Source organism: Pecten maximus, chromosome 7 (assembly GCF_902652985.1).
Source record: "Pecten maximus chromosome 7, xPecMax1.1, whole genome shotgun sequence".
Lineage (NCBI taxonomy): Eukaryota > Metazoa > Mollusca > Bivalvia > Pectinida > Pectinidae > Pecten > Pecten maximus.
Genome location: NC_047021.1, coordinates 13,320,291 through 13,340,444, shown reverse-complemented (window position 1 = coordinate 13,340,444; position 20,154 = coordinate 13,320,291).

The following is a 20,154-nucleotide window of genomic DNA, read 5'->3' as shown; positions in this document are numbered from 1 at the left end:
TTTGCCAGAGACATATATACAGAGAGATTAGTAACATCGCTATTTCCCCGTACACATAGTGGCTCCCTTTATTCGTGACCACTCAAGCATATCCCTTATCGAGAGCGTCCTGTCTCCTATCAAACACACGCGAGCGCAGGTAAATCGGGCTATGCGCATGTGTGTATCGTAGTATTGGAACTTATTCGACATGTTCTGGTTAATCCGCCATTACGTCAGACCAAAACATCGTCATTTTAAATACACACAGAAAGCACATCGTTTTATTTAGGCCACTACAAAAGTTACCACATTAACCAAAAACTATCATACTTATGGGATATAGTCTTATTGATCATACACATTGTTGCCATTTATCCGTATTTTCTAAAATCCATTGGGTCCTATTCGACATGTCCAAGTTTGTAAATAGCCGCCATTACGTCGGACCAAAACATCGTCAATTTTAAACGCACACAAAAAGCACATCATTTTATTTTGGCCACTACAAAAGTTACCACATTAACCAGAAACTATCAAACTTATGGGATATAGTCTTATTGATCATGCATATTGTTGTCTTTTATCCGTATTTTCTAAAATCCATTGGGTCCTATTCGACATGTCCAGGTTTGTAATTAAGCCGCCATTACGTCAGACCAAAACATCGTCAATTTTAAACGCACACAAAAAGCACATCGTTTTATTTAGGCCACTACAAAAGTTACCACATTAACCAAAAACTATCATACTTATGGGATATAGTCTTATTGATCATGCACATTGTTGCCATTTATCCGTATTTTCTAAAATCCATTGGGTCCTATTCGACATGTCCAAGTTTGTAAATAGCCGCCATTACGTCGGACCAAAACATCGTCCATTTTAAACGCACACAAAAAGCACATCGTTTTATTTTGGCCACTACAAAAGTTACCACATTAACCAAAAACTATCAAACTTATGGGATATAGTCTTATTGATCATGCATATTGTTGTCATTTATCCGTATTTTCTAAAATCCATTGGGTCCTATTCGACATGTCCAAGTTTGTAATTAAGCCGCCATTACGTCAGACCAAAACATCGTCAATTTTAAACGCACACAAAAAGCACATCGTTTTATTTAGGCCACTACAAAAGTTACCACATTAACCAAAAACTATCATACTTATGGGATATAGTCTTATTGATCATGCACATTGTTGCCATTTATCCGTATTTTCTAAAATCCATTGGGTCCTATTCGACATGTCCAAGTTTTGTAATTAAGCAGCCATTACGTCCGACCAAAAATCGTCAATTTTAAACGCACACAAAAAGCACATCGTTTTATTTAGGCCACTACAAAAGTTACCACATTAACCAAAAACTATCATACTTATGGGATATAGTCTTATTGATCATGCACATTGTTGCCATTTATCCGTATTTTCTAAAATCCATTGGGTCCTATTCGACATGTCCAAGTTTGTAAATAGCCGCCATTACGTCAGACCAAAACATCGTCCATTTTAAACGCACACAAAAAGCACATCGTTTTATTTTGGCCACTACAAAAGTTACCACATTAACCAAAAACTATCAAACTTATGGGATATAGTCTTATTGATCATGCATATTGTTGTCATTTATCCGTATTTTCTAAAATCCATTGGGTCCTATTCGACATGTCCAAGTTTGTAATTAAGCCGCCATTACGTCAGACCAAAACATCGTCAATTTTAAACGCACACAAAAAGCACATCGTTTTATTTAGGCCACTACAAAAGTTACCACATTAACCAAAAACTATCATACTTATGGGATATAGTCTTATTGATCATGCACATTGTTGCCATTTATCCGTATTTTCTAAAATCCATTGGGTCCTATTCGACATGTCCAAGTTTTGTAATTAAGCAGCCATTACGTCCGACCAAAAATCGTCAATTTTAAACGCACACAAAAAGCACATTGTTTTATCTCGGCCACTACAAAAGTTACCACATTAACCAAAAACTATCATACTTATGGAATGTGGTCTTGATTATCATGCACATTGTTGTCATTTATCCGTATTCTCGAAAACCCCATAGGGACTTTTCGAAAATTGGAGATTCCCGCCGATCTTTCCTGCGTTGTGCTTGACTTTCATACTCAAAATACAAACACTTGGACAGCAAATTGTGATATATTTCATATTGATGACACTTCTGCACTTTGATATTAATAAAATTAAAGCACATAATTGGATCTTGGTGATGATTTCAAATAGAAATTATCGATAATTATGTGTCTGGTTTTCAAGTTTTCTCCAATATGGCGTCTAGTGAAGACTGAACCGAGCGACCGCAAAGGATTGTGGGAAGGTCAGGGGCCACTATGTAAACACAAGGGCAAATAGAGAGCTACCAATCTCTCTGTATATATGTCTCTGGGTTTGCAATTGAAAATAATAGTAGTTTTGACATGCATATTTGCCAATGACACGCTCCCAACTTCCACCGACATTATTCTCGAATACCCATATAATTGTGAGGTAATTATTAGGTATGAGACCAATCTAATTAAAATTAGACTTGTAATTTCCGCTCCTCTGCAATACTCTCCGATACACTTCAATACAAGATCTAACGATGCCCCGTAGAAGGTCATCTCAGCATGCCCTTTGAGCTTCAAATATAAGCCAATGGAAATTGGTCAATGACGTCATTAATCAACCAATGACAAAGAGTCTTATACGAGCATTCGGTTGCGTCTCCTTAGTATTTGCGACTCAATTCAGCGCTTGATTTGAAATACATGTACTGTACACAAAATTTCGCCAACATAACTGCATTATGTTAATGGCCACGGTAATAAAAATATTGCTAATCCTCTGGACGTTTCATTGAAAGAAGAACAGAAAACGATTAAACAATACCTCGTCGACAGGACGGATTGTGTTGTCAACTGGATTTCGAAATTCGTTACTGTACACGTTATAATTATATTCTCTTTCAAACTGTTTTTTTTCATGACGTTGTTGCCTTCACTGTCTATCTCTCGTACGATGAAGGAAAAACCAAACGGACAGCAAACGTTTGCTAAATTATCAATTCTTTGAGGTATCTTGGTGAGTCAGAGCGTTTGAAGCCATGTTGTTTGCCGTTGATATCGACCATCGGACCATCTCAGGAACGTTGTGTAACTATTTATACTTCCGAAGAATGAAATCACACCGACAATTTCATAGGCAGCGCGCTGATTGGCTGAGCTCAAAGGTCATGCTGAGATGACCTCCTACGGGGCATCGTTAGATCTTGTATTGCAGTGTATCGTAGTGTGGAAAGTAAAAGTCTAATTTTAATTAGATTGGGTATGAGACAATATTGTATACGGGTATCATTGTTAGGTATGAGACAGTATTGTATACGGGTATCATTGTTAGGTATGAGACAGTATTGTATACGGGTATCATTGTTAGGTATGGGACAGTATTGTATACGGGTATCATTGTTAGGTATGAGACAGTATTGTATACAGGTGTTATTGTTAGGTATGAGACAGTATTGTATACGGGTATCATTGTTAGGTATGAGACAGTATTGTGTACGGGTATTATTGTTAGGTATGAGACAGTATTGTATACGGGTATCATTGTTAGGTATGAGACAGTATTGTATACGGGTATCATTGTTAGGTATGAGACAGTATTGTATACGGGTATCATTGTTAGGTAGGAGACAGTATTGTATACGGGTATCATTGTTAGGTATGAGACAGTATTGTATACAGGTATCATTGTTAGGTATGAGACAGTATTGTATACAGGTATCATTGTTAGGTATGAGACAGTATTGTATACGGGTATCATTGTTAGGTACGAGACTGTATTGTATACAGGTATCATTGTTAGGTATGAGACAGTATTGTGTACAGGTGTTATTGTTAGGTATGAGACAGTATTGTATACGGGTATCATTGTTAGGTATGAGACAGTATTGTATACGGGTATCATTGTTAGGTACGAGACTGTATTGTATACAGGTATCATTGTTAGGTATGAGACAGTATTGTGTACAGGTGTTATTGTTAGGTATGAGACAGTATTGTATACAGGTATCATTGTTAGGTATGAGACAGTATTGTGTACAGGTGTTATTGTTAGGTATGAGACAGTATTGTATACAGGTATCATTGTTAGGTATGAGACAGTATTGTGTACAGGTGTTATTGTTAGGTATGAGACAGTATTGTATACGGGTATCATTGTTAGGTATGAGACAGTATTGTATACGGGTATCATTGTTAGGTATGAGACAGTATTGTATACAGGTATCATTGTTAGGTATGAGACAGTATTGTATACGGGTATCATTGTTAGGTATGAGACAGTATTGTATACGGGTATCATTGTTAGGTATGAGACAGTATTATGTACGGGTATCATTGTTAGGTATGAGACAGTATTGTATACGGGTATTATTGTTAGGTATGAGACAGTATTGTATACGGGTATCATTGTTAGGTACGAGACAGTATTGTATACAGGTATCATTGTTAGGTATGAGACAGTATTGTATACGGGTATCATTGTTAGGTATGAGACAGTATTGTATACAGGTATCATTGTTAGGTATGAGACAGAATTGTATACGGGTATCATTGTTAGGTATGAGACAGTATTGTATACGGGTATCATTGTTAGGTATGAGACAGTATTGTATACGGGTATTATTGTTAGGTATGAGACAGTATTGTATACGGGTATCATTGTTAGGTATGAGACAGTATTGTATAAGGGTATCATTGTTAGGTATGAGACAGTATTGTATACGGGTATCATTGTTAGGTATGAGACAGTATTGTATACGGGTATCATTGTTAGGTATGAGACAGTATTGTATACAGGTATTATTGTTAGGTATGAGACAGTATTGTTTACAGGTATCATTGTTAGGTATGAGACAGTATTGTGTACGGGTATCATTGTTAGGTACGAGACAGTATTGTATACGGGTATCATTGTTAGGTATGAGACAGTATTGTATACAGGTGTTATTGTGAGGTATGAGACAGTATTGTATACGGGTATCATTGTTAGGTATGAGACAGTATTGTATACGGGTGTCATTGTTAGGTATGAGACAGTATTATATACAGGTATCATTGTTAGGTATGAGACAGTATTGTATACGGGTATCATTGTTAGGTATGAGACAGTATTGTATACGGGTATCATTGTTAGGTATGAGACAGTATTGTATACAGGTATCATTGATAGGTATGAGACAGTATTGTATACGGGTATCATTGTTAGGTATGAGACAGTATTGTATACGGGTATCATTGTTAGGTATGAGACAGTATTGTATACGGGTATCATTGTTAGGTATGAGACAGTATTGTATACGGGTATCATTGTTAGGTATGAGACAGTATTGTATACGGGTATCATTGTTAGGTATGAGACAGCATTGTGTACATGTATCATTGTTAGGTATGAGACAGTATTGTGTACGGGTATCATTGTTAGGTATGAGACAGTATTGTGTACGGGTATCATTGTTAGGTATGAGACAGTATTGTATACAGGTGTTATTGTTAGGTATAAGACAGCATTGTGTACGGGTATCATTGTTAGGTATGAGACAGTATTGTATACAGGTGTTATTGTTAGGTATAAGACAGTATTGTATACGGGTATCATTGTTAGGTATGAGACAGTATTGTATACGGGTATCATTGTTAGGTATGAGACAGTATTGTATACAGGTATCATTGTTAGGTATGAGACAGTATTGTATACGGGTATCATTGTTAGGTATGAGACAGTATTGTATACGGGTATCATTGTTAGGTATGAGACAGTATTGTATACGGGTATTATTGTTAGCTATGAGACAGTATGGTATACGGGTATCATTGTTAGGTATGGGACAATATTATATACGGATATCATTGTTAGGTATGAGACAGTATTGTATACGGGTATCATTGTTAGGTATGAGACAGTATTGTATACAGGTATCATTGTTAGGTATGAGACAGTATTGTATACGGGTATCATTGTTAGGTATGAGACAGTATTGTATACAGGTATCATTGTTAGGTATGAGACAGTATTGTATACGGGTATCATTGTTAGGTATGAGACAGTATTGTATACGGGTATCATTGTTAGGTATGAGACAGTATTGTATACGGGTATTATTGTTAGCTATGAGACAGTATGGTATACGGGTATCATTGTTAGGTATGGGACAATATTGTATACGGATATCATTGTTAGGTATGAGACAGTATTGTATACGGGTATCATTGTTAGGTATGAGACAGTATTGTGTACAGGTATCATTGTTAGGTATGGGACAATATTGTATACGGATATCATTGTTAGGTATGAGACAGTATTGTATACGGGTATCATTGTTAGGTATGAGACAGTATTTTATACGGGTATCATTGTTAGGTATGGGACAGTATTGTATACAGGTATTATTGTTAGGTATGAGACAGTATTGTATACGGGTATCATTGTTAGGTATGAGACAGTATTGTATACGGGTATCATTGTTAGGTATGAGACAGTATTGTATACGGGTGTTATTGTTAGGTATGAGACAGTATTGTATACAGGTATCATTGTTAGGTATGAGACAGTATTGTATACGGGTATCATTGTTAGGTATGAGACAGTATTGTGTACGGGTATCATTGTTAGGTATGAGACAGTATTGTGTACGGGTATCATTGTTAGGTATGAGACAGTATTGTATACGGGTATCATTGTTAGGTATGAGACAGTATTGTATACGGGTATTATTGATAGGTATGAGACAGTATTGTATACGGGTATCATTGTTAGGTATGAGACAGTATTGTATACGGGTATTATTGTTAGGTATGAGACAGTATTGTATACGGGTATCATTGTTAGGTACGAGACAGTATTGTATACAGGTATCATTGTTAGGTATCAGACAGTATTGTATACGGGTATCATTGTTAGGTATGAGACAGTATTGTATACAGGTATCATTGTTAGGTATGAGACAGTATTGTATACGGGTATCATTGTTAGGTATGAGACAGTATTGTATACGGGTATCATTGTTAGGTATGAGACAGTATTGTATACGGGTATTATTGTTAGGTATGAGACAGTATTGTATACGGGTATCATTGTTAGGTATGAGACAGTATTGTATACAGGTATCATTGTTAGGTATGAGACAGTATTGTATACGGGTATCATTGTTAGGTATGAGACAGTATTATATACGGGTATCATTGTTAGGTATGAGACAGTATTGTATACGGGTATCATTGTTAGGTATGAGACAGTATTGTATACGGGTATCATTGTTAGGTATGAGACAGTATTGTATACAGGTATCATTGTTAGGTATGAGACAGTATTGTATACGGGTATCATTGTTAGGTATGAGACAGTATTGTATACGGGTATCATTGTTAGGTATGAGACAGCATTGTGTACATGTATCATTGTTAGGTATGAGACAGTATTGTGTATGGGTATCATTGTTAGGTATGAGACAGTATTGTATACAGGTGTTATTGTTAGGTATAAGACAGCATTGTGTACGGGTATCATTGTCAGGTATGAGACAGTATTGTATACAGGTGTTATTGTTAGGTATAAGACAGTATTGTATACGGGTATCATTGTTAGGTATAAGACAGTATTGTATACGGGTATCATTGTTAGGTATGAGACAGTATTGTATACAGGTATCATTGTTAGGTATGAGACAGTATTGTATACGGGTATCATTGTTAGGTATGAGACAGTATTGTATACGGGTATCATTGTTAGGTATGAGACAGTATTGTATACGGGTATTATTGTTAGCTATGAGACAGTATGGTATACGGGTATCATTGTTAGGTATGGGACAATATTATATACGGATATCATTGTTAGGTATGAGACAGTATTGTATACGGGTATCATTGTTAGGTATGAGACAGTATTGTATACAGGTATCATTGTTAGGTATGAGACAGTATTGTATACGGGTATCATTGTTAGGTATGAGACAGTATTGTATACAGGTATCATTGTTAGGTATGAGACAGTATTGTATACGGGTATCATTGTTAGGTATGAGACAGTATTGTATACGGGTATCATTGTTAGGTATGAGACAGTATTGTATACGGGTATTATTGTTAGCTATGAGACAGTATGGTATACGGGTATCATTGTTAGGTATGAGACAATATTGTATACGGATATCATTGTTAGGTATGAGACAGTATTGTATACGGGTATCATTGTTAGGTATGAGACAGTATTGTGTACAGGTATCATTGTTAGGTATGGGACAATATTGTATACGGATATCATTGTTAGGTATGAGACAGTATTGTATACGGGTATCATTGTTAGGTATGAGACAGTATTTTATACGGGTATCATTGTTAGGTATGGGACAGTATTGTATACAGGTATTATTGTTAGGTATGAGACAGTATTGTATACGGGTATCATTGTTAGGTATGAGACAGTATTGTATACGGGTATCATTGTTAGGTATGAGACAGTATTGTATACGGGTATCATTGTTAGGTATGAGACAGCATTGTGTACATGTATCATTGTTAGGTATGAGACAGTATTGTGTACGGGTATCATTGTTAGGTATGAGACAGTATTGTGTACGGGTATCATTGTTAGGTATGAGACAGTATTGTATACAGGTGTTATTGTTAGGTATAAGACAGCATTGTGTACGGGTATCATTGTTAGGTATGAGACAGTATTGTATACAGGTATCATTGTTAGGTATGAGACAGTATTGTATACGGGTATCATTGTTAGGTATGAGACAGTATTGTATACGGGTATCATTGTTAGGTATGAGACAGTATTGTATACGGGTATTATTGTTAGCTATGAGACAGTATGGTATACGGGTATCATTGTTAGGTATGAGACAATATTGTATACGGATATCATTGTTAGGTATGAGACAGTATTGTATACGGGTATCATTGTTAGGTATGAGACAGTATTGTGTACAGGTATCATTGTTAGGTATGGGACAGTATTGTATACGGGTATCATTGTTAGGTATGAGACAGTATTGTATACGGGTATCATTGTTAGGTATGAGACAGTATTGTAAACAGGTATCATTGTTAGGTATGAGACAGTATTGTATACGGGTATCATTGTTAGGTATGAGACAGTATTGTATACGGGTATCATTGTTAGGTATGAGACAGCATTGTGTACATGTATCATTGTTAGGTATGAGACAGTATTGTGTACGGGTATCATTGTTAGGTATGAGACAGTATTGTATACAGGTGTTATTGTTAGGTATAAGACAGCATTGTGTACGGGTATCATTGTCAGGTATGAGACAGTATTGTATACAGGTGTTATTGTTAGGTATAAGACAGTATTGTATACGGGTATCATTGTTAGGTATAAGACAGTATTGTATACGGGTATCATTGTTAGGTATGAGACAGTATTGTATACAGGTATCATTGTTAGGTATGAGACAGTATTGTATACGGGTATCATTGTTAGGTATGAGACAGTATTGTATACGGGTATCATTGTTAGGTATGAGACAGTATTGTATACGGGTATTATTGTTAGCTATGAGACAGTATGGTATACGGGTATCATTGTTAGGTATGGGACAATATTATATACGGATATCATTGTTAGGTATGAGACAGTATTGTATACGGGTATCATTGTTAGGTATGAGACAGTATTGTATACAGGTATCATTGTTAGGTATGAGACAGTATTGTATACGGGTATCATTGTTAGGTATGAGACAGTATTGTATACAGGTATCATTGTTAGGTATGAGACAGTATTGTATACGGGTATCATTGTTAGGTATGAGACAGTATTGTATACGGGTATCATTGTTAGGTATGAGACAGTATTGTATACGGGTATTATTGTTAGCTATGAGACAGTATGGTATACGGGTATCATTGTTAGGTATGAGACAATATTGTATACGGATATCATTGTTAGGTATGAGACAGTATTGTATACGGGTATCATTGTTAGGTATGAGACAGTATTGTATACGGGTATCATTGTTAGGTATGAGACAGTATTGTATACGGGTATTATTGTTAGCTATGAGACAGTATGGTATACGGGTATCATTGTTAGGTATGGGACAATATTATATACGGATATCATTGTTAGGTATGAGACAGTATTGTATACGGGTATCATTGTTAGGTATGAGACAGTATTGTATACAGGTATCATTGTTAGGTATGAGACAGTATTGTATACGGGTATCATTGTTAGGTATGAGACAGTATTGTATACAGGTATCATTGTTAGGTATGAGACAGTATTGTATACGGGTATCATTGTTAGGTATGAGACAGTATTGTATACGGGTATCATTGTTAGGTATGAGACAGTATTGTATACGGGTATTATTGTTAGCTATGAGACAGTATGGTATACGGGTATCATTGTTAGGTATGAGACAATATTGTATACGGATATCATTGTTAGGTATGAGACAGTATTGTATACGGGTATCATTGTTAGGTATGAGACAGTATTGTGTACAGGTATCATTGTTAGGTATGGGACAATATTGTATACGGATATCATTGTTAGGTATGAGACAGTATTGTATACGGGTATCATTGTTAGGTATGAGACAGTATTTTATACGGGTATCATTGTTAGGTATGGGACAGTATTGTATACAGGTATTATTGTTAGGTATGAGACAGTATTGTATACGGGTATCATTGTTAGGTATGAGACAGTATTGTATACGGGTATCATTGTTAGGTATGAGACAGTATTATATACAGGTATCATTGTTAGGTATGAGACAGTATTGTATACGGGTGTTATTGTTAGGTATGAGACAGTATTGTATACAGGTATCATTGTTAGGTATGAGACAGTATTGTATACGGGTATCACTGTTAGGTATGAGACAGTATTGTATACGGGTATCATTGTTAGGTATGAGACAGTATTGTATACGGGTATCATTGTTAGGTATGAGACAGTATTGTATACGGGTATCATTGTTAGGTATGAGACAGTATTGTATACAGGTATTATTGTTAGGTATGAGACAGTATTGTATACGGGTGTTATTGTTAGGTATGAGACAGTATTGTGTACGGGTATCATTGTTAGGTATGAGACAGTATTGTATACAGGTATTATTGTTAGGTATGAGACAGTATTGTATACGGGTATCATTGTTAGGTATGAGACAGTATGGTATACAGGTATCATTGTTAGGTATGAGACAGTATTGTATACAGGTATCATTGTTAGGTATGAGACAGTATTGTATACGGGTGTTATTGTTAGGTATGAGACAGTATTGTGTACGGGTATCATTGTTAGGTATGATACATTGTATACGGGTATCATTGTTAGGTATGAGACAGTATTGTATACAGGTATTATTGTTAGGTATGAGACAGTATTGTATACAGGTATCATTGTTAGGTATGAGACAGTATTGTATACAGGTATCATTGTTAGGTATGAGACAGTATTGTATACGGGTGTTATTGTTAGGTACGAGACAGTATTGTATACGGGTATCATTGTTAGGTATGAGACAGTATTGTATACAGGTATCATTGTTAGGTATGAGACAGTATTGTATACGGGTATCATTGTTAGGTATGAGACAGTATTGTATACGGGTATCACTGTTAGGTATGAGACAGTATTGTATACGGGTATCATTGTTAGGTATGAGACAGTATTGTATACGGGTATCATTGTTAGGTATGAGACAGTATTGTATACGGGTATCATTGTTAGGTATGAGACAGTATTGTGTACGGGTATCATTGTTAGGTATGAGACAGTATTGTATACAGGTATTATTGTTAGGTATGAGACAGTATTGTATACGGGTATCATTGTTAGGTATGAGACAGTATTGTATACAGGTATCATTGTTAGGTATGAGACAGTATTGTATACAGGTATCATTGTTAGGTATGAGACAGTATTGTATACGGGTGTTATTGTTAGGTATGAGACAGTATTGTATACGGGTATCATTGTTAGGTATGAGACAGTATTGTATACGGGTATCATTGTTAGGTATGAGACAGTATTGTATACAGGTATTATTGTTAGGTATGAGACAGTATTGTATACAGGTATCATTGTTAGGTATGAGACAGTATTGTATACAGGTATCATTGTTAGGTATGAGACAGTATTGTATACGGGTGTTATTGTTAGGTACGAGACAGTATTGTATACGGGTATCATTGTTAGGTATGAGACAGTATTGTATACAGGTGTTATTGTTAGGTATAAGACAGCATTGTGTACGGGTATCATTGTTAGGTATGAGACAGTATTGTATACAGGTGTTATTGTTAGGTATAAGACAGTATTGTATACGGGTATCATTGTTAGGTATGAGACAGTATTGTATACGGGTATCATTGTTAGGTATGAGACAGTATTGTATACAGGATATCATTGTTAGGTATGAGACAGTATTGTATACGGGTATCATTGTTAGGTATGAGACAGTATTGTATACGGGTATCATTGTTAGGTATGAGACAGTATTGTATACGGGTATTATTGTTAGCTATGAGACAGTATGGTATACGGGTATCATTGTTAGGTATGAGACAGTATTGTATACGGATATCATTGTTAGGTATGAGACAGTATTGTATACGGGTATCATTGTTAGGTATGAGACAGTATTGTATACAGGTATCATTGTTAGGTATGAGACAGTATTGTATACGGGTATCATTGTTAGGTATGAGACAGTATTGTATACAGGGTATCATTGTTAGGTATGAGACAGTATTGTATACGGGTATCATTGTTAGGTATGAGACAGTATTGTATACGGGTATCATTGTTAGGTATGAGACAGTATTGTATACGGGTATCATTGTTAGGTATGAGACAGTATGGTATACGGGTATCATTGTTAGGTATGAGACAGTATTGTATACGGGTATCATTGTTAGGTATGAGACAGTATTGTATACGGGTATCATTGTTAGGTATGAGACAGTATTGTATACGGGTATCATTGTTAGGTATGAGACAGTATTGTATACGGATATCATTGTTAGGTATGAGACAGTATTGTATACGGGTATCATTGTTAGGTATGAGACAGTATTGTATACGGGTATCATTGTTAGGTATGGGACAGTATTGTATACAGGTATTATTGTTAGGTATGAGACAGTATTGTATACGGGTATCATTGTTAGGTATGAGACAGTATTGTATACGGGTATCATTGTTAGGTATGAGACAGTATTGTATACAGGTATCATTGTTAGGTATGAGACAGTATTGTATACGGGTGTTATTGTTAGGTATGAGACAGTATTGTATACAGGTATCATTGTTAGGTATGAGACAGTATTGTATACGGGTATCACTGTTAGGTATGAGACAGTATTGTATACGGGTATCATTGTTAGGTATGAGACAGTATTGTATACGGGTATCATTGTTAGGTATGAGACAGTATTGTATACGGGTATCATTGTTAGGTATGAGACAGTATTGTATACAGGTATTATTGTTAGGTATGAGACAGTATTGTATACGGGTGTTATTGTTAGGTATGAGACAGTATTGTATACGGGTATCATTGTTAGGTATGAGACAGTATTGTATACAGGTATTATTGTTAGGTATGAGACAGTATTGTATACGGGTATCATTGTTAGGTATGAGACAGTATGGTATACAGGTATCATTGTTAGGTATGAGACAGTATTGTATACAGGTATCATTGTTAGGTATGAGACAGTATTGTATACGGGTGTTATTGTTAGGTATGAGACAGTATTGTGTACGGGTATCATTGTTAGGTATGAGACAGTATGTATACGGGTATCATTGTTAGGTATGAGACAGTATTGTATACAGGTATTATTGTTAGGTATGAGACAGTATTGTATACAGGTATCATTGTTAGGTATGAGACAGTATTGTATACAGGTATCATTGTTAGGTATGAGACAGTATTGTATACGGGTGTTATTGTTAGGTACGAGACAGTATTGTATACGGGTATCATTGTTAGGTATGAGACAGTATTGTATACAGGTATCATTGTTAGGTATGAGACAGTATTGTATACGGGTATCATTGTTAGGTATGAGACAGTATTGTATACGGGTATCACTGTTAGGTATGAGACAGTATTGTATACGGGTATCATTGTTAGGTATGAGACAGTATTGTATACGGGTATCATTGTTAGGTATGAGACAGTATTGTATACGGGTATCATTGTTAGGTATGAGACAGTATTGTGTACGGGTATCATTGTTAGGTATGAGACAGTATTGTATACAGGTATTATTGTTAGGTATGAGACAGTATTGTATACGGGTATCATTGTTAGGTATGAGACAGTATTGTATACAGGTATCATTGTTAGGTATGAGACAGTATTGTATACAGGTATCATTGTTAGGTATGAGACAGTATTGTATACGGGTATTATTGTTAGGTATGAGACAGTATTGTGTACGGGTATCATTGTTAGGTATGAGACAGTATTGTATACGGGTATCATTGTTAGGTATGAGACAGTATTGTATACAGGTATTATTGTTAGGTATGAGACAGTATTGTATACAGGTATCATTGTTAGGTATGAGACAGTATTGTATACAGGTATCATTGTTAGGTATGAGACAGTATTGTATACAGGTATCATTGTTAGGTATGAGACAGTATTGTATACAGGTATCATTGTTAGGTATGAGACAGTATTGTATACAGGTATCATTGTTAGGTATGAGACAGTATTGTATACAGGTATCATTGTTAGGTATGAGACAGTATTGTATACGGGTATCATTGTTAGGTATGAGACAGTATTGTATACGGGTATCATTGTTAGGTATGAGACAGTATTGTATACGGGTATCATTGTTAGGTATGAGACAGTATTGTATACGGGTATCATTGTTAGGTATGAGACAGTATTGTATACGGGTATCATTGTTAGGTATGAGACAGTATTGTATACGGGTATCATTGTTAGGTATGAGACAGTATTGTATACGGGTATCATTGTTAGGTATGAGACAGTATTGTATACGGGTATCATTGTTAGGTATGAGACAGTATTGTATACGGGTATCATTGTTAGGTATGAGACAGTATTGTATACGGGTATCATTGTTAGGTATGAGACAGTATTGTATACGGGTATCATTGTTAGGTATGAGACAGTATTGTATACGGGTATCATTGTTAGGTATGAGACAGTATTGTATACAGGTATCATTGTTAGGTATGAGACAGTATTGTATACGGGTATCATTGTTAGGTATGAGACAGTATTGTATACGGGTATCATTGTTAGGTATGAGACAGTATTGTATACGGGTATCATTGTTAGGTATGAGACAGTATTGTATACAGGGTATCATTGTTAGGTATGAGACAGTATTGTATACAGGTATCATTGTTAGGTATGAGACAGTATTGTATACGGGTATCATTGTTAGGTATGAGACAGTATTGTATACAGGTATCATTGTTAGGTATGAGACAGTATTGTATACAGGTATCATTGTTAGGTATGAGACAGTATTGTATACAGGTATCATTGTTAGGTATGAGACAGTATTGTGTACGGGTATCATTGTTAGGTATGAGACAGTATTGTATACAGGTATCATTGTTAGGTATGAGACAGTATTGTATACAGGTATCATTGTTAGGTATGAGACAGTATTGTGTACGGGTATCATTGTTAGGTATGAGACAGTATTGTATACGGGTATCATTGTTAGGTATGAGACATTGTATACGGGTATCATTGTTAGGTATGAGACAGTATTGTATACAGGTATTATTGTTAGGTATGAGACAGTATTGTATACAGGTATCATTGTTAGGTATGAGACAGTATTGTATACGGGTATCATTGTTAGGTATGAGACAGTATTGTATACGGGTATTATTGTTAGGTACGAGACAGTATTGTATACGGGTATCATTGTTAGGTATGAGACAGTATTGTATACAGGTATTATTGTTAGGTATGAGACAGTATTGTATACGGGTATCATTGTTAGGTACGAGACAGTATTGTATACGGGTATCATTGTTAGGTATGAGACAGTATTGTATACGGGTATCATTGTTAGGTATGAGACAGTATTGTATACGGGTATCATTGTTAGGTATGAGACAGTATTGTATACGGGTATCATTGTTAGGTATGAGACAGTATTGTATACAGGTATCATTGTTAGGTATGAGACAGTATTGTGTACGGGTATCATTGTTAGGTATGAGACAGTATTGTGTACGGGTATCATTGTTAGGTACGAGACAGTATTGTATACGGGTATCATTGTTAGGTATGAGACAGTATTGTATACGGGTATCATTGTTAGGTATGAGACAGTATTGTATACGGGTATCATTGTTAGGTATGAGACAGTATTGTATACAGGTATTAGTGTTAGGTATGAGACAGTATTGTATACGGGTATCATTGTTAGGTATGAGACAGTATTGTATACGGGTATCATTGTTAGGTATGAGACAGTATTGTATACGGGTATCATTGTTAGGTATGAGACACTATTGTATACAGGTATCATTGTTAGGTAGGAGACAGTATTGTATACGGGTATCATTGTTAGGTATGGGACAGTATTGTATACGGGTATCATTGTTAGGTATGAGACAGTATTGTATACAGGTATCATTGTTAGGTATGAGACAGTATTGTATACAGGTATCATTGTTAGGTATGAGACAGTATTGTGTACGGGTATCATTGTTAGGTATGAGACAGTATTGTGTACGGGTATCATTGTTAGGTATGAGACAGTATTGTATACAGGTATCATTGTTAGGTATGAGACAGTATTGTATACGGGTATCATTGTTAGGTATGAGACAGTATTGTATACGGGTATCATTGTTAGGTATGAGACATTGTATACGGGTATCATTGTTAGGTATGAGACAGTATTGTATATGGATATCATTGTTAGGTATGAGACAGTATTGTATATGGATATCATTGTTAGGTATGAGACAGTATTGTAAAGTCCTAAAAAAATGCGGTTTGCGTCTCTAAACGATGAGAACATTAACAAGTAAATTACAGAATAGGATTCCATAAACACAAGAAGAGCGACAGACTCGGCTGTAAAAAAATTTAAGGAATATTTAAAAGAAAATAACGTGGCAGAGGACGTTGAGACTTTGGACTTTGAGTTGAGTACGTTTATCATTTCATCATATATACTTATAGTTAGATAAATATTTCATGTACCGGGCGACATTCTATTTATCGGTCACCCAAATTGCATTCATATCGACTTTATACTACCATTTGGTAACAGTTCAATGCTTTTAAATATACAGAGGCAGCTCAATCTCTCCCAGCGGCTTGGGGATTCGAATAACGAATCGCGGATTGGGGATTCAGTTTTTTATGTTTAAATGATATTTCTTTTTATTGACATTTTGACGTTTGGATCCAAATAACGAATCCGCTGCAGCAGTGGATCGGGGACTCAGTTATATATTAGTAATTTTTCTTATAATATATGATTGGGGATTCGAATAACGAACCCGCTGCCAGATTGGGGATTCGAATAACTACTCCGCTGCCAATAACGAATCCGCTGCCAAATTACAAACACGAGGGAGATTTTCTTATATAATTTGTACATTATATCAATTGAAATGGTCTTATTCTGTTGTTTCCATTGATATAAAGTACACATTCTATAAGAAAAGCTCAGTCAGAATTGTAATATATCAAAATCTAAAAATTGATAAATTTGTATACGACGCTTTATTGCTAGGCACTCCATGTTACGTCCTTGTATGGCGCGGGAAGGATGTCATAATTAAATATTTTTGCCTTGTAAAATATTGTCTAGGCAAAAATCGAATATTGCTTAGGCAGAAATATTTTTGCCTAGACAAAAATCGAATTTTGCCTAGGCAATATTATTGTTGCCTAGGCAAAAATATTTAATTATGACATCCTTCCCGCGCCATATCCTTGTTTCTCTTAACAATTGAAATGTTCGAACTGTACCCTTCAGCCATTTGTTGTTAGCTTACCTCATGGAGAAGTTAAATATGCACCCATTTTCGCAATATTCAGTTTGGTTTTTGACAAAATACTCATTTGACGCTAGCTTTTTGTGCAGAGACCATCGGGTAACAGGAGAAAACGCTAAAATTGCGCTGATCAGTCCTTTCAAAATGGCGCCGTCTAGTTGACGTTCCGGTAACGTCACAAATACACGACGTCATAATTATGTTACCGATTCCCGCGCTTATTAATCCGCTGAGCCCCCTTTTCACTGAGTATTTACTAAGCTGAAGAAGGGAGAGATGAAAATATATTCAAATAAAGCTTGATGATATTACCATATGTATAATGTCAGAAATTAATATAATGGTAAAAAAAAAACCAGAATTCCTTTCTTCTATGAATTAACATTTTATTATTTCAAATTCTTAAACTCATGGTAGTTAGACATTTTTCAAACTTCAATTTCTCTGCAGTTCTTTTATCCATCAACTAAGCTATTGTGGACTATATATGCGTTGGTATGTGACGATAATCTGTCAACTAAATACCTACGGAGTTCAAGACCTTTGGGTCACGGTGGCTGAGTGGTAAGGTGTCCCGACTCTTTATCACTAGACCTTCTATTAAATGACCATGGCTGTTGAAAGGACGTTAAACAAAATAAACCAAACCAATTAAGACCCTTGGTCTGCAACGTTTTTAGCACCTCTTAATTATCATGTGAATGCATGATGTATGGCATATATTGTTTCAATCGGTCGCTTTTCCCCCCCGAGAACATTTTGAAAGAATGAATATTTGCAATGACTGCATGGCGAAACCTGTTTCAGTATTACGGTAACTGTCTGAACTGGTCAGTCAAAGTGACCTTGCCCAGCCGTCTCTCGGAGAGGGAGATATTTACTTTTCAGGTGGACACCGTCCGGTAGAGGACAGGGATCACACCATCTCAACCTGTAACACGTAACTCGTATATTTGCGATATACACTGACTGGAGAGAAATGGACTTATAAGACTGTAAATGACATCATCTAGCGTCCGGTATGGCTTTATAAAGGTAGTCATAGGGACGGCGACACCGTCAAAATGGATGTATCAGGTTGTCGTTAAAGAAAGCATTGTTTCAGTTTTAATACAATCTATACAAGACAGCAAAAGGTATGGCACGAGTTAAACTGCCTCGTCACGATGTATATAACTGTTATTACTAACAGAGCTTTGCAGGCAAACGACCTATTCTGCGGTAATTGTAACGACGATACATAACACATTAAGGCAGTTCAATGCTATTTCGTACAGATATATTTTGAATTTTACTGCAAGTTACTACATGTATTTAAACACCACCAGAAGAAACTGCATTTATAGGGGTATGATTGCAATTTGAACATTCAAATACATTATTAGATGTTATTACATAAACCGTTTGATTTTACTTAACTATACGCATTAGCTATGTGCACGGCTAAAATGACTCGCGAGGTCGCTTGCAAATTATTGAGCACCTGTGACGCTTTGGAATTCGGTCACGTGCGAACTATTGAACACCTGTGACATTTCGGAATTGCGTCCTACCCTTTAAAGCGTCTAAGTCACTCAGATGTCAACACTGCCTACGACAGTAATGGTGACCTCTACGCTTACAGAAAAGTCGAGATGTCAGTGATTCTAACTATGTTTTAGTGATTATGTAATACAAGAAGTATATATCATGGTTGTCCCATGATATATTTGTATAATACATGTATAACATGATAATTGTTAAATATCTCGTGATTATACAAAACGTATACTATCAATACAGATAAACGTGTTAAAAATCCGGGTTAATGAAGACTTTTGACTCCGAGCCTTTCACATTGGCAGTACCTCCTGAATCTGAGAACAACTAGCGAAAGTAAAACTAAGAGTGGTCAGTCAATTCAGCACAAAGCCATTACGACAATATAACAATGCACAGATCGATGTCAGTCCAATACAAGGTCTCCTCTTTTTACTTCAGTTTGAGGATTTCTTTCGTTTTCGATGAATAGCAGCAAACTGACTAAGCTACGACACATAATTACCATTTGTTCCGCTTCGACACAACAATCAAAT